The sequence below is a fragment of the Dama dama genome, chromosome 28 (genome assembly GCF_033118175.1).
Source record: "Dama dama isolate Ldn47 chromosome 28, ASM3311817v1, whole genome shotgun sequence".
Taxonomy (NCBI): domain Eukaryota; kingdom Metazoa; phylum Chordata; class Mammalia; order Artiodactyla; family Cervidae; genus Dama; species Dama dama.
In genome coordinates, this window is record NC_083708.1 from 10,747,656 (window position 1) to 10,762,420 (window position 14,765).

Sequence of the window (14,765 nt, forward strand, 5' to 3'; positions counted from 1 at the left end):
TGAGTTGGGAAGATCCCCTGGAGAAGGAAATGGCAACCCACTCTCCAATATTCTTGCCTGGAGAATCCCACGGAGAGAGGAGCCTGGCAAGCTATAGTCCATGGGGTTGCAAGAGTCGGACACAACTTAGCGACTAAACCACCAGCAAGCCTCAAGAAGAAGGAGGGGCAGATATTACTCACCTGGAAATTCCAATGGGGAAAAAAAGTCATTTGCTCAAGGTCATGGAGCTAATAAGTGATCACACAGCTAATATACGATCATACGGCTAATGAGTCCTGGGCTTGTTGCTGCTCTTTGATGACTTCTTGAATAAATATTAAACTTTCCACAGGAGAATATTCATGATGAGAAGTTTCTAATGACAGCATTTTCAAGAGGTTATAAGTCCAACTGTGAGTGAGTTTTATTATTTACATAATAAAACTTTAATAAAACGTACTCACCCCTGCTTTACTTATCAATGTATTGCTAGACAAAATAGAAGATTCCTTTCCCTTTCATGGAGTTTTGCTTTAAGATAGACACTTCTATTATGAAAGCAAAACATTCTGAATCATAAGATTTTACCTCATGGTTTTACATTACAAATTCCTCCACAAAAGATATTGAAGTTCATGTCAAGTGCCATCAGGAGAAAATGTGAGTGTAACCGAGGTGTTCAAGCAACCCAATTTGTACCATTTTACATTGTGGGGTCAACTCGGCGATACTGTTTACACTTCTTTTACTTTCATTTAGTTTCTATTAAAAAAATTTTTTTTTTGGGTGTGCAGCACAGCATGTGGGATCCTAGTCCCCCAACCAGGGATAAAAACTTGCGTCCTCTACAGTGAAAGGGCAGAATCTTAACCATTTCACCATCAGGGATGTCTTGTTTTCTATTTCATCCTGTTGCATTTGAGCTGAAACTCCTTCCTGTACTCTGGCACCAGAGAAAAGAGTGGATGTGGGCTCCAAGGTCTGACAGATGTTGTCCACAGTGTCTCTGGGACTATAATAATGACAGGAGATTTGGTGAACTCTGATTTAGGAAGCCCTACAGACTTGATTTGAGAAGGCGTGGATTGAGATGAAGGCGTTTCACTGTGAGAGTGAGTGATTGCTCTCTCTGTGAAGGGAGAGACCTCACAGGATGAGAGTGGCCAGGAGAAAGTGAAAGAGGCGAGTGAAAAAGTTGGCTTAAAGCTCAACACTCAGAAATCTAAGATCATGGCATCTGGTCCCATCACTTCATGGGAAATAGATGGGGAAACAGTGGAAACAGTGGCTGACTTTATTTTTCTGGGCTCCAAAATCACTGCAGATGGTGACTGCAGCCATGAAACTAAAAGATGCTTACTCCTTGCAAGGAAAGTTATGACCAGCCTAGATAGTATATTAAAAAGCAGAGACATTACTTTACCAACTAAGGTCTGTCTGGTCAAGGCTATGGTTTTTCCAGTAGTCATTTATGGATGTGAGAGTTGGACTGTGAAGAAAGCTGAGCCTCAAAGAATTGATCCTTTTCAACTGTGGTGTTGGAGAAGACTCTTGAGAGTCCCTTGGACTGCAAGGAGATCCAACCAGTCCATCCTAAAGGAGATCAGTCCTGGGTGTTCACTGGAAGGACTGATGTTGGAGCTGAAACTCCAATACTTTGGCCACCTGATGCGAAGAACCGACTCATTGGAAAAGACCCTGATGCTGGGAGGGATTGAGGGCAGGAGGAGAAGGGGATGACAGAGGATGAGATGGTTGGATGGCATCACCGACTCAATGGACATGGGTTTGGGTGGACTCCGGGAGTTGGTGATGGACGGGGAGGCCTGGCGTGCTGCAGTTCATGGGTTCGCAAAGAGTTGGATGTGACTGAGTGACTGAACTGAGGCTTTAGGGGGACACTGTTTTCTGCCCTGGACCCACTGTCCCTCTCCCTGCCTGGCTGCCTGGCCCCTTGGGCCACAGACAGAGGGAAGGTTGCATGGAGACCCACTTGGAAATCAAGGCTTTGCTGCTGCCCTTTGAGCCTGTTTTCCTGGTAAACCAGTGCTGCTGACGGCTTCGCAGGTGTGGGACCCTGTGGCTCCCTTCCAACCCTCCCTAGCACGGGGGAATTTCCAGAAATCGCTCTTTGGGGCTTAAGTCTGTGAGACTCATCTGTGAGAGGTTTAGTAAACGCCACATGTTGCCAGTGAACCCAGTAAGCTACTTTTGGAAGAGTCCGGAGGACACTCTTCATGGAGAACTGAATTTCCAGGATTGTTGCTGGGGCTTTTGCTCTTGTTTCATCAAGTGTGTTCAGCAGAGCTGTAAGGAGGAGGCTGAGTGTTGTGCGTTTGTGGGGAGGGAGGAGGGCTGCTTAGCTCCTCTGTGCCCCAAACCCTGCCCTCCACAAAGCCCAAGCAGCAATTTCCACCTCTCACTCTTTCAGGGAGGAATTTTGGTAATTAAAGAAGAAGCCAAAGTGGATGCTTGCGTTGTGGATGTTTGTGTTAAATTCTTTGTTTTCACCTGGAAATTTTACATAATTTCTAAATGTTCCTTTTCCTTTTTAAAATATTCTTGATCATTTTTATAGTCTCTTCTTTCTTTATTATTTAAATTGATTTTTTAAAAAAAATGGAAGATTCACAAGCCGTTATAAGAAACAGTAGAGAGATCTCAGCTTCCTGCAGTGGTAACATTTTGAAAAACTCAGGCAGAATATCACAGCAGAATAGAGACATAGAACATCACCACCATGAGGTGCTTCCTCCCCACCTCATCTCCTCCTTGACTCAGTTCTCCACTTCTGCAATTTTATGTTTCAGATGGAATGTTATGTAATGGAATCATACACTATGATAACTTTGGGGCCAGCTTTTTCCACTCTGTAACCCTCTGGGAATTCACTCAGTTTGTTGTGTGTATTGGGCTTTCCAGGTGATGTAGTGGTAAAGAATACGCCTACCAATGAAGGAGATGCAAGAGATTCAGGTTCAACCCGTGGGTCGGGAAGATCCCCTGGAGAAGGGAATGGCAACCCACTTCAGTAATCTTGCCTGGAAAATTCCATGGACAGAGGACCATGGTGGGCTCCAGTCCATGGGGTCTCAAAGAGCTGCACGTGACTGAGCCCGAGAACACATATCGTGTGTATCAGGAGTTCATTCCTTTCCATTGCTGCATACTACAACATGATATGTATGCTCCACGATACACCTGTGGAAAGACACTTGGACTGGCTCCAGGTTTTGACTATCATGAATAAATCCACTTAGAAACATTTGTAGACAAGGTTTGGTATGAACATAAGTTATGTCTTCTTTCTCTCTTTTTTGTATCAGTTTGGCTATAGTTTTATCAATCTTTTCAAGCTCTTTTGTATGTTTGCTTTATCCATTGATTTTCTGTTTTCAGTTTAGTGATTTCTGATTTTACCTTTATTATTTCCTTCTTTCTGCTTGCTTTGGGTTTATTTTGCTTTCCTTTTTTTTTTTCCTGGGTTCTTGAAATAGGATTGATTTGAGACTTTTGTTCTTTATAACATGTTCACTAGTGCTATAAATTTCCCTTTCAGCACTGTTTTAGTTATGTCCCACAAATTTTGATATATTGTATTTTCATTTTCATTCAATAGATTAAAAATATTCTTTTGAGACTTCCTCTTTTACGCATGAGTTATTTAGAAATATGTTGGTTGGTTTCCAAGTGTTTGAAAATTTTCTTATTATCTTTCTATTTTTGATTTCTAGAGTGAAATCAAAGTGGGGGTAGAGAACAAACTCTGTATGATTTCAATTATTTTAAATTTGTTGAGATATTTTTATGGCTTAAGATATGGTCTATAATGATGTGTGTTCTGTGGGCTCTTGAAAATAGTGTATATTCTGCTGTTGTTGGGTGGAGTGTTTTATAAATGTTGATTAGACTGTGATGAGGTTGGTGAGTTCTATATCCTTGCTGATTTTCTAATTGCTCTATCAGTTGTTGAGAGGGAGTATTAAAGTCTCCTAATATAATTATTGGTGATATATTTCTCTTTTAGTTCTTTTTTCTTCATATATTTTCTAATTTTTTTATTTGGTACATACATATTTGAAATTTTTATATCTTCTTGGTGAATTTAGCTCTTTTACGTCTTTTATATCATACCCCCTCAGTCTTTCATAAATTTCTTTGCGCTGATGTCTGTTTTACCTGATAGTAATACAGTGACTTATGCTTTCCTTGATTAATGCTTGTACGATGTATATCTTCTCATTTTTAAAACTCCAACCTGCCTATATTATATTTGAAGGAAGCTTCATGTAGATAGCACACTGCGGAGCCTTGTTTTCAAATCCACACTGACAGTTTTGGTATTTTCATAGACATAATTAGATAATTTATATTTAATGTGATTTTGATATGTTAGGATTTGTCATTTTATTATTCTGTTTTCTCTCTCTTTAATTTCTCTGCTTTATTTTCCCCTGCTTTCTGTGGAGTAGTACTTGAACACAATTTAGGATTCCATTTTGATTTAGCTACAGTGTTTTTTAGTATATATATGTTTGTATAGTCACTTCATGGATGCTTTAGTTATCACAATTTATATATAGAATTGTCATAATCTATTGGTGTCATTATTTTGCTAGTTCAAGTGAAATATAGAAATCTAACTTCCCTTTACCTCCCTTGGCCCTTCCCTATTTATAATAAAATTATAAAATATAAAATAAAATTTTTCAACCTTACATATTTTCTGTACATACATTTAGACCCAAACTAAGCAGTATTATAAGTTTTGCTTCAACTGCCAAACATAATTTAAAAAATTTAAGAGGAAAAGGAAAGCTTATTGCTTTATCTGTTTTTGTTTGTTTACTGTCTTCTTCCTTCCGGATATTTCAAGGTTCCTTCTTTTATCATTTCCTATCTGTCTAGAGAAGTCCCTTTAGCTTTTCTTATAGGATAGGTTTGCTTGTGAAAAATTCTTAGTTTTCCTTCATTTCTTTTATTTAAAAATGTCTTGATAGTGCAGGATGTTTTTGCTGTGTGTAGGATTCTGGGTTGCAGCTCCTCCCTTTCAGCACTCGAAGAATCCTGTAGTACTTTCTTTTGGTCTCTGTGATTTCTGATGAAAAATCTGCGCTTGTTCTAATTGCTTTCCCCTACGTGTGGGGTGTGAGTTTCCTCCGGTGACTTTCAAAATGTTTTCTCTGTTTTTAGCTTTTAGAGGTTTAATTATGATGTACATTGGCATAGATTTCCTTTGGTTTATTTGCAATTTGTAGGTTTATGTCTCAGTTGTATTTTTCATTTTCATTTTCCTATCATTTTATTTTCATTTTCAATTTAAGATCTTCCTGGTTCTTGGTATGTTGAGTCATGTTTAATTGAACTTTGGACATTTTATTATCATATGAATCTGGATCTTAATTAAATCTTCTGTTTAAGCAGAGAAAGGGAGGGTGTTTCCTTGTGAATGACAGGTGGAAGGGGGAGTCTGGATCCCTCACGTGGCTTCCCTTGACACCAAATGAGGCTTCTCTTTGCCGCTGGGAGTGAGTTGCTTTCCTTGTTAGCCCATCTGAGACTTGATATCCCCTCCCTACGACGGTGGTGATGCTGTTACATCTACATATAAGCCTCCTCTGTGGATTCAGGGTAATAATAAATAGGCAGCTGTGCTGTGTCCTGTAAGAGCTTTGCAAAGGAAGGTGTTGTTAAAGGTGGTCAGTGAGCTTTCTGACTGAGGTTCACAGAACAGTAGGTTGAAAAAGCTAGAGATGCACACACTGAGGCTATTTATGAAAAAAATTCAGGAGATTATTATAAAGTTTAAATGTTTGATCCCAGACCTGTTCCCTGCCTTCCCTCTGCCGTTGTCTTTTTATACAAGAAGGAAAATCATAGGGACCTAATTAAAAAATAGAACAAAGCAAAACCACTGCCATGTGGTTTTCCAGGTAGAGAAAAGTTAAAGAAAAAATGGGGCAAATTTAAACTAAGACATACTCATATGCCAAAGTTCATTTTAAGTAAAAAATCCTCTTAGTCTTATTCAACTCAGAAAAAAAAAAAATGAAAGCTGATGACCTAGATGTGAAAATTTGTATATTCTTCAACTTAATCTTCTAAGTCATTCAACTCTAATTCCTTTGTGAATTCATATACTCCTTCACCGGTGAATTAATGGATAATATTCTTCTCAGTCAGTTCCTGGGAGAGTAGATTTTTGTGTATATAGCTAAATCCTTGTTAATATCTATGATTTTGCCATATAAATGAATGTGTCAAAGTTATGCCCTTGAAATGTGGAGAAGTTACAAGATTATCATTTCAGTATTCAATATTCTGGCCAAAGTGCAGTGCTGAACTATTCTTTCTTGTGAAAATAATGAGTGATACAAATGAGTGATGCAGTGATGATACTCCACTAGGCTGTTAGGAATTCAGCTTGGCGGGCGAAGAAACCTTGGAAAGCCTAATGACTGTCGTTCTGTTCTGACATTTCTCCATTTTAAGAAATAGACTACAGTGAAATGAAGAGAACCTACCCTAAAAGGACTGAGTCACAGCCTGGACTGTTTCACACTGATGCTATTTAAAATTAGAGCTGAAGATCTCTAATTAATGGGGTTACAGTATCAAAGCCCCAGGAGGCCTTGTGCTGTGTAGCATGGCCCAGCATCTCTGCATTACAGAGCATAAAGCATCAGCCCACTTGTACCTGAGCTCCCATGTGTTTTGGCTTTGTATTTTGGCTCCAGGTTCTTTGAGGATGGAACCTCAGTACCAAGTGTTTGATCTGGAAGACCCAGGCTAGAATGTAGCTGAGAAGCATCTTTCTTCTGCCTCAAACATCCCATTTTCTCTCCTTGCTCTCCTGTGTGTTAGTTGCTCAGTCGTGTCTGACTCTTTGCGACCCCAGGACTATAGCCCATCAGGCTCCTCTGTCTATGGCATTCTCCAGGCAAGAGCACTGGAATGGGTAGCCATTCCCTTCTCCAGGGGATCTTCCTGAATCGGGGATCGAACATGGGTCTTCCACATTACAGGCAGATTCTTTGCCATCTGAGCTACCAGGGAAGCCTCTTTGCCTGCCTAATTCTCTCTTAACCTTCTGGGTCTTGGCTTGAATGTCACCTACGGTGGAAGGCATTTCTGGACCTTGTGGCCTGAGTCAGGGCCCTTTACTTTGCTCTTGAGACACCTGCCACCATGCAGAGCACTTACACAAGGCTCTTCAATTTTCCTTAAAATATCCTTACTGTGCCCTTGACTTCCACCCAAGCATGGTCAGCACTTTTCAGTAGAACGTTTTGGGGTGGCAGAATGTTCTAATTGGTGCTGTCCAACCTGGTAGCCACTAGTCACATGTGGCTGGTAAGCTCTCAAAACACAGCAAGTATGATTGAGAAATGGATTTTAGATTTATTTAATTTAAACTATTTAAATTTAGATGATAAGTACATACAAATGCCACAAACTAACTTTAAATAAATACTTTAAATTGCTTATTAAAATTATGTAGATTTAAATTTAAGTAGCCACAGGGTAGTTTTTGGCTACCATACTGGATAGCATTGCATTAGACTGTAAGCTTCTTGACAACAAGGATTGCATCTTACTTACCTGTGAATTTCCAATGCCAGAGAACAGAATCTAGCCATTTCTATGACTTCAAGAAATACTTGTTGACCATTGTATGAATGTCAGTGTTCTATCCTTACTGTAGTATCACATTTTGTTTGATAGCTGAGACTCAGATGCCGATGTTGGAGCTTAAGTTTTGGCTCTATCAGTTAACATTTAGGTCAAGGGTGATACTCTCTGTGCCTCAGTCTCCTCGTTTTTAAAGTGAGTTATCAGTTGTTCCTACTTCATAGGCTTATAATGAGCATTAAGTAAATTTATATTTTATTCATTCATTAATGTAGTAAATACATTCATTAGAGTTGAGTGCAAGGGTTGGCAGATAATAAAGTCTACTATATGCTGACCATCATAAAATTCATTTTGTAGTGTTGTCTTTTATTGAGAGAAAGAATGAGAGATAGATAAAGATACAAATGAGAGAAAAACACTACTTTGGTAGAAATTACTGAGTTCTGTGCAAGATCATATGAACTAAACCCTTGGCGGGGAGGTCTTCATGCCTACCTTATTTTATTTGAAACTGATTCTTAACCATCAAAAGGTCCGCAGCTGTGATGTGTACCGTATGAGATGGACTAGAGCCCATGACTGAGACGCACACTAAACAAAGGCTATAAAACGGAGTAATTCAGAACACAGACAGTGACACTTTGGCTTGGTGACAGCTGCCTTACTATTGTTTATAATGGAAATTAAATCTAATCAACTGTAGCCAAACGCCCCTTATAAAGAAATCAGTAAGGATGCTGGCAGGACCCCACTCAGGAACAGTCTTCCACTGAGGTCAGTCTGAGCCAGCGCTGCCTGGCACCCAGCCTGTGTCTCTCCTCCTCGGTGAGTAATTACAATCCCATTCTTCTTTCCTTGTTTGACATCTTCTTCAGTACAGAGTTGCTGAGTGAATTAAAAAAATGTCTTAACTCTGAAAATGATTTCTTTCTTCATATTCAGGTCGTTATTTTGGTTTATTGATGTCTGTCTCCATTCAGCAAAGGAGAATCTTGGCTTTGGACAACTCAGGCCGTGCCCTCCCCATTTTGGAGGAAACTTAGAGCATTCCTACTCATGCTTTAGGATAAGAAAACTAAATCTCAGAGACATGCTACTTGCCGAAAGCCACATGATTCATAGTAAATAACAGAGTTTGAAACTAGAGTCTAGGTTTTGCAATTTCTAGTTCAATGAATTTTCAATGAGTTTAGAAGATACTGGAAGGAAAGACAAAAAGGATGGAAACAGCAATACCCATGTGCAGGCTTTATTTCAGTGGGATTTGGCATTTTATTTATCACAGTGAAAATCTGATATAAGTTCCTGGGCCTCTCTTCAGGAGAATGCAAACAAATTTTTTTTGGCTGACAATTTTGGATGATAACAGTCCCTGAATTTCATTGATAGGCTCTTATTTAAACATGCTTAGTATGGAAAGAGTCTGGTTTCATTTTAAGAAATTATAAATAATGGCTACAGATCTCTGCATGTTGATATGCTCTGAAACATCTGCTAGAAAATGGCACGTTCTTTGGGGAGAAGGATGGATTCTGAACAGGTTTTATTATTCTCAATGATTGAAAAAACTAGCTGTAGATTGTGCAGTTTCTCTGGCTTTCATATTTGATGTAGTTATGATGACAAACTGTGAAGTTATACTGTAATACCTTTTTTCTTTAATAAGAAAACATTATTATTATATATTCCTTCTTACCAATAATCTTTGAAGTTAGTTCTACAAGGCAGTCACTTCAGTCATGTCTGATTTGCGACCCCATGGACTGTAGCCCGCCAGGCTCCTCTTTCCATGGAATTCTCCTGGCAGGAATACTGGAGTGGGTTGCCATTCCCTTCTCCAGGGGATCTTCCTGACCCAGGGATTGAACCTGCATATCTTATATCTCCTGCATTGGCAGGTGGGTTCTTTACCACCAGCAACACTTGGGAAGCCTGAAGTTAGTTTATGTTACTAATCATTACCAAAGTGTATATATTTCAAAGGCATTTACTTCCTAGAAGTAAAATATTCCAATTCCAAGGAGTAAAAGTGGAAGATGTACTAACTATGTGGTACTTTCAAGTCAGTAAAATTGTACTAGGAAAAGAGCAAAAAAATATTTTAGATACTTTTAATAATGCTGGCATTTTCAGAATTTAAATAAATTGCTAAAAGGAATAAAGGAATTGTGGTAAGTAACCAGAGAGCTCTTTAAACGTGGATATTAATATCAAATGTGAAATCTACTAACTACAGCAACCAGCAACCTGGTGGGGATGGAATTAAAATTTAAAGGACATTATGAAGGTTTTATTACTGGTTTAAGTCCTCATTTTTACTTCTCAATGGGGAAAGTGAAACCACTTCTCAGAAGAGTAATTTTAAATTGTATAAATGAGGAATGAAATCATGGTAAAGAACTATGTGCCTTTAATACCTTTTAAGAAAATACAATAAGCCATTACTTATCGATCTTATATCCTCCAAAATATATAAGAAATAGCTCCAGGGCATCTTGGACAAAATTTATCTCATCTATCATTGGAAGTGCTTTCCATTTATTTTAAAAGTACCCGCAGGGTCTTATGAAGAATTTCATTCCATTAATAAACTCGGGTTATCTCTTCTTGCAGGACACACTCTTTCAGGCAGAGCGGGAGAGACTGAACACTCGGGTCTGTTCTCACACAAGTCCATTCCTGCAGCAGGGTGACGCAGGGCCAGTTCCCCTCCCTAGAAACCAGGTCTGTAACCGGAGCTGTCCATCGTTTCTAAAGATGCCATACTCTGGCTACCCCCGATAGCCGCTCAACTCTCTTTTTACAGCCTGATTTGATCTAAGCAAACAACTTCCAAAGGACACTCAGAAAACAGACTGACCACGAGTGAAAATATCTGGAAAGGCTTTCACTGCAGTGGTTTCATTCCTACAGGAGAAGTGGAGGAGACCACGTCTTGGGGCACTAGTGTTTCTAAGAGTCTGATTCAGCCAGTGCAAGGAGAGCCCAGTTCAGCATCTGTTCGCCGAGCACTTTTTATATGGGAGCCTCTGCACTTGGTGCTGGGGATCCCAGGATGAACGGGACCCAACGTCTGCCCGGAGGAATCTCACAGAGGAAGGGCAGGAGCTTCATTAGAGTATGATTTTAATACAATGCTTCCCTGGTGGCTCAGATGATAAAGGACCCGCCTGCAATGCGGGAGACCTCGGTTCCATCCCTGGGTCGGGAAGATCCCCTGGAGAAGGGAAGAAGGGAATGGCAATCCACTCTAGTATTCTTGCCTGGAGAATCCCATGGTTGGAGGAACCTGGTAGATTACAGTCCACGGGGTCGCAAAGAGTCGGACAAAACTGAGTGACCTTCACTTTACTTCACTTAATACAATACACACAATTCTCTGAGAGATATATGTACAGAGCATACTAAATATGAGAAAGTACCCAGGGCAACCCTGGAGGCAGGAACGCTTGTCTTTCAAAGAAAAGGATGAAGCAGGGGCATGAGAACGTCCCAAGTACAAAAGACCCTCGTGGGCAGGAGCCTGGGGCTAGAAGCAGCCCAGGGGCCTTTGGCGTCCCTGGAGCAAGAAGTGGCCCTGTGGCTGGAGGGACCAGCAGGGTCCACATCCCAAGCCAAGGAGGACCTCCCATGCCACGGTCTCGAGGAGTGGACTTTATTCCACGTCTCATCTGTTTATGGGAAAGAGATTTATGGGAGGCTCAGAGACAGAATCAGAGGCCTGGAGGTCATCGACGTGTTGTAGGAACCGTAGAATGGATGGGACCAGGCAGGGAGGGTCTGTACAGAGCAGGAGGGCACAGAAGAACCTGGACATGAGCGAATTTGAGGAAGGGTCAGGAAGAGGCTGGGGAACAGGATGATCCCTGGGCAGCATCCCCACGGAGCCTGCGCAGAGCCTCGGAAAGTCCAGCAGGACCAAAGCCAGCAAGTGTATTTGGCCAAGAAGAGGTAACTGCAGCTTAGCTTCTGTGGTTAGTTGGTTGGTGGGGGAGAGGGTCAGGAAGTTAAGAAGTGAATGGCAGGTGAGACACTCTGCTGAGTGTGGATGAAGAAGTTCATTTTCTCTGAACAGAAACCCTGGTGAGTTTCACGGTTGGGGGTGGGTTTGTGGGGGTGAAGGGAGGAAGGTGTGCTGCTGGAGAGAATTTAGGACGGAGTGGGATAAATATTCTACACGGTGAGCTGTCTTCAGCCAGAAGGGGACCTGTCTTCCTCAGACTGGAAAGAAGGAGGTGAAGTTGCTCAGTCGTGTCCAACTCTTTGTGACCCCATGGACTGTAGCCCACCAGGCTCCTCTGTCCATGGAATTTTCTAGGCAAGAATACTGGAGTGGGTTGCCACTTCCTTCACCAGGGGATCTTCCCGACCCAGGGGTTGAACTCGTGTCTCCCACATTGCAGGCAGACGCTTTACTGTCTGAGCCACTAGGAGTCCCAGACAGAAGGAAGTGAGAGATATTAAAGTAGCTTTATAAAACATGTAAGGAATTTATATTTTTGAGTAAAAATGGGAAAGGTGTAAATGTGAAAAATGTTCTCTGTCTCTCTGCTTCTCATTCATTTTTTACCTTCTTAAAAAACACTTCATTGATGTTTACAAATAGTGTCTCCTGTGCTGGAGACACAGCAGTAAACACAATAGAAGAAGTTGCTGTGTGTGTGTGTGTGTGCGCGTGTGTGCATGCATGCGTGTGTGTGCATGTATGCGTGTGTGTGTGCATGTATGCATGTGTGTGCATGTGTGTGTGTGTGTGAGAGAGAGAGAGAGACAGAAGGAGACAGGAGATTGACAGTAAAGAAATGAAACAAATGGTTGATAATATAATTTAATAATATAATATTATAATATAGGATGATATAATATATCATATTTCTTTGAGGAAAAGGTCAGCAATAGTTAGAGGGAAGCAGGCAAGTTCTATATGTTTACAGGGCAATCTGGGAGGGTGCTCTGAGAAATGGCTGTGGAACTGAGCTATAATGGCACTAAGTCTATAGACTCATAAAAATGAGTATAAGAAAGCATGGTTTCAGACTTCCCTGGTGGTCCAGTGGTTAAGAATACACCTGCCAATGGAGGGGACATGGGTTTGATCCCTGGTCTGGGAAGACTCTACATGCTGTGTGGCAAACAACTTCTGGGCCACAACTACTGAAGCCCACAGCTCCTGAACCATGATGCCCCCTAGACCCCATTTTCTGCAATAAAAGTCACCACATTAAGAAGCTGCTGGCGGTGGTTTGGTCGCTGAGTTGTGTTGACTCTTTGCGACCCCACAGACTGTAGCCCACCGGGCTCCTCTGTCCATGGAATATCCCAGACAAGAAGCCTAGAGTGGGTTGCCACTTCCTCCTTCCGGGCATCTTCCTGACCCAGAGATAGAACCCACATTTCCTGCTGGGCAGGTAGATTCTTTACCACTGAGGCACCTGGGAAGCTAATGAGAAGCTGGCACACGGCCCCCGCTCTCTGCAGCTAGAGAAAACCTACTCTCAGCAACAGAGACCCAGTGAGGCCAAAAATAAATTAAAAAATAAATAAAGAAGGCAGAGTCGCCCCTCATCCTCCTGCAGGAATAAAACTACTACAATGAAATTTCACCAGGTATTTTCCCACGTGCGTCCATCCATGTCACGAGTATACTTGGATGTTTTCTGATTCTCACGGGGCGGTGTCCCGGGCAGCAGAAGGCCTGCAGTGGGATAGGGCACTGTGTTTGCGGAGCCACAGGCAGGGAGCCTGGGCAGAACTGGGGGAAAAGTGGGAGAAGGCGGCTCAGTCAGAGAGGTCACCCAGGGCAACATCTGGCGCAGGTTTGAAGCTTGCAGGTTTTGTCCTATCTTGAGCGGTTTGCTTGAAACAGGGATTATGAGGTCAATGTAAGACCCTGGAGACATTTCACAGAGCCACTTCTGACTGGGGAGGTCTGGGCTGGGACTTGAGAGGTGATGTTTCCAACATGTGGTGAGGTTATGACTGATCCGAGACCGGGCTTGGAGTGTGATGGTCTGGAAGCGATGGTGTGAGTGCTCACTCAACTCCAGGCCCTGGGCATCCGGGGCTATGCGAGAGCAAGCAGCTTGCTGAGAGGGATGAGCACAAGGGCAGGGGCAGGCTCCAGACAAGCGGGAACATTCGGGAACCCTCTGAGAAGATGTCAGCGATTTTGCTGGTTTATGGCTGATTCCTGAGGGCACACTGGAGGTTTTCTTGGGCAGTTACTGTGTGGGATTGAAGAAGGAATTCACAGGGCCTGGACTCCATCTGAGACCTGTCTGTGCTGATCGTGCTCGGCTACCTCTCCAGTGGACTCTGAACTCTCTGCTTAGTGCCTGTGGGAACGACAATGGAAGGATAAGACCCCCTCCGGACAGGGGAACCTTGAAGATCACATCCAGGTTACTCATTGCCTAAGAGGAAACATACCGTAATCACCCCTGCCTCCGGACAGGTCATAATTTTTTTCCGTATCTATCGGGATGTAATCACAGGCTTATCGATTATTAACTGGTTGGAACGTGACCACGGGCTTATTGATTATTAACTATTTGGAATGTAACTGCAGGCTTATTGATTATTAACTGTTTGAAGACATAACACGTGAATGATGGGGTTATTGTAGTTGTATTTACCCTTCCTTTGTTTATGTAAGTCTCAAGGGAATTGGGGTAGTGGGTTTGGACACGGACACATGGGGTATAAAAGATTTTCACAAATGCTGGTCGGGGTCCTTGGCTAAGAGGAGACTCTGCCTTGGGCCCGCCAGTGTAATAAACTGCACTCCACTATCTGTATTGTCCTTCTGAGTGAGTTTGTTTCCCGGAGATCATGGCCATAACAGGATTAGGTCAGATTAGGGGATGTAGGGGCTTCCCTGGTAGCTCAGCTGATAAAGAATCTGCCTGCAATGCGGGAGACCTGGGTTCAACCCCTGGGTTGGAAGATCCCCTGGAGAAGGGAAAGGCTACCCACTCCAGTATTCTGGCCTGGAGCGTTCCATGGACTCTGAAAGGTTGTTGCTGAACGATAAAATGCCGGGATTCTTGGCCTCCAGAGGAGACGAATTCAATCCGGGGCCAGAGACGAGGCTGGATCGTTCAGAGCTTTTGTGTAATAAAGTTTTATTAAAGTATAAAGGAGATAGA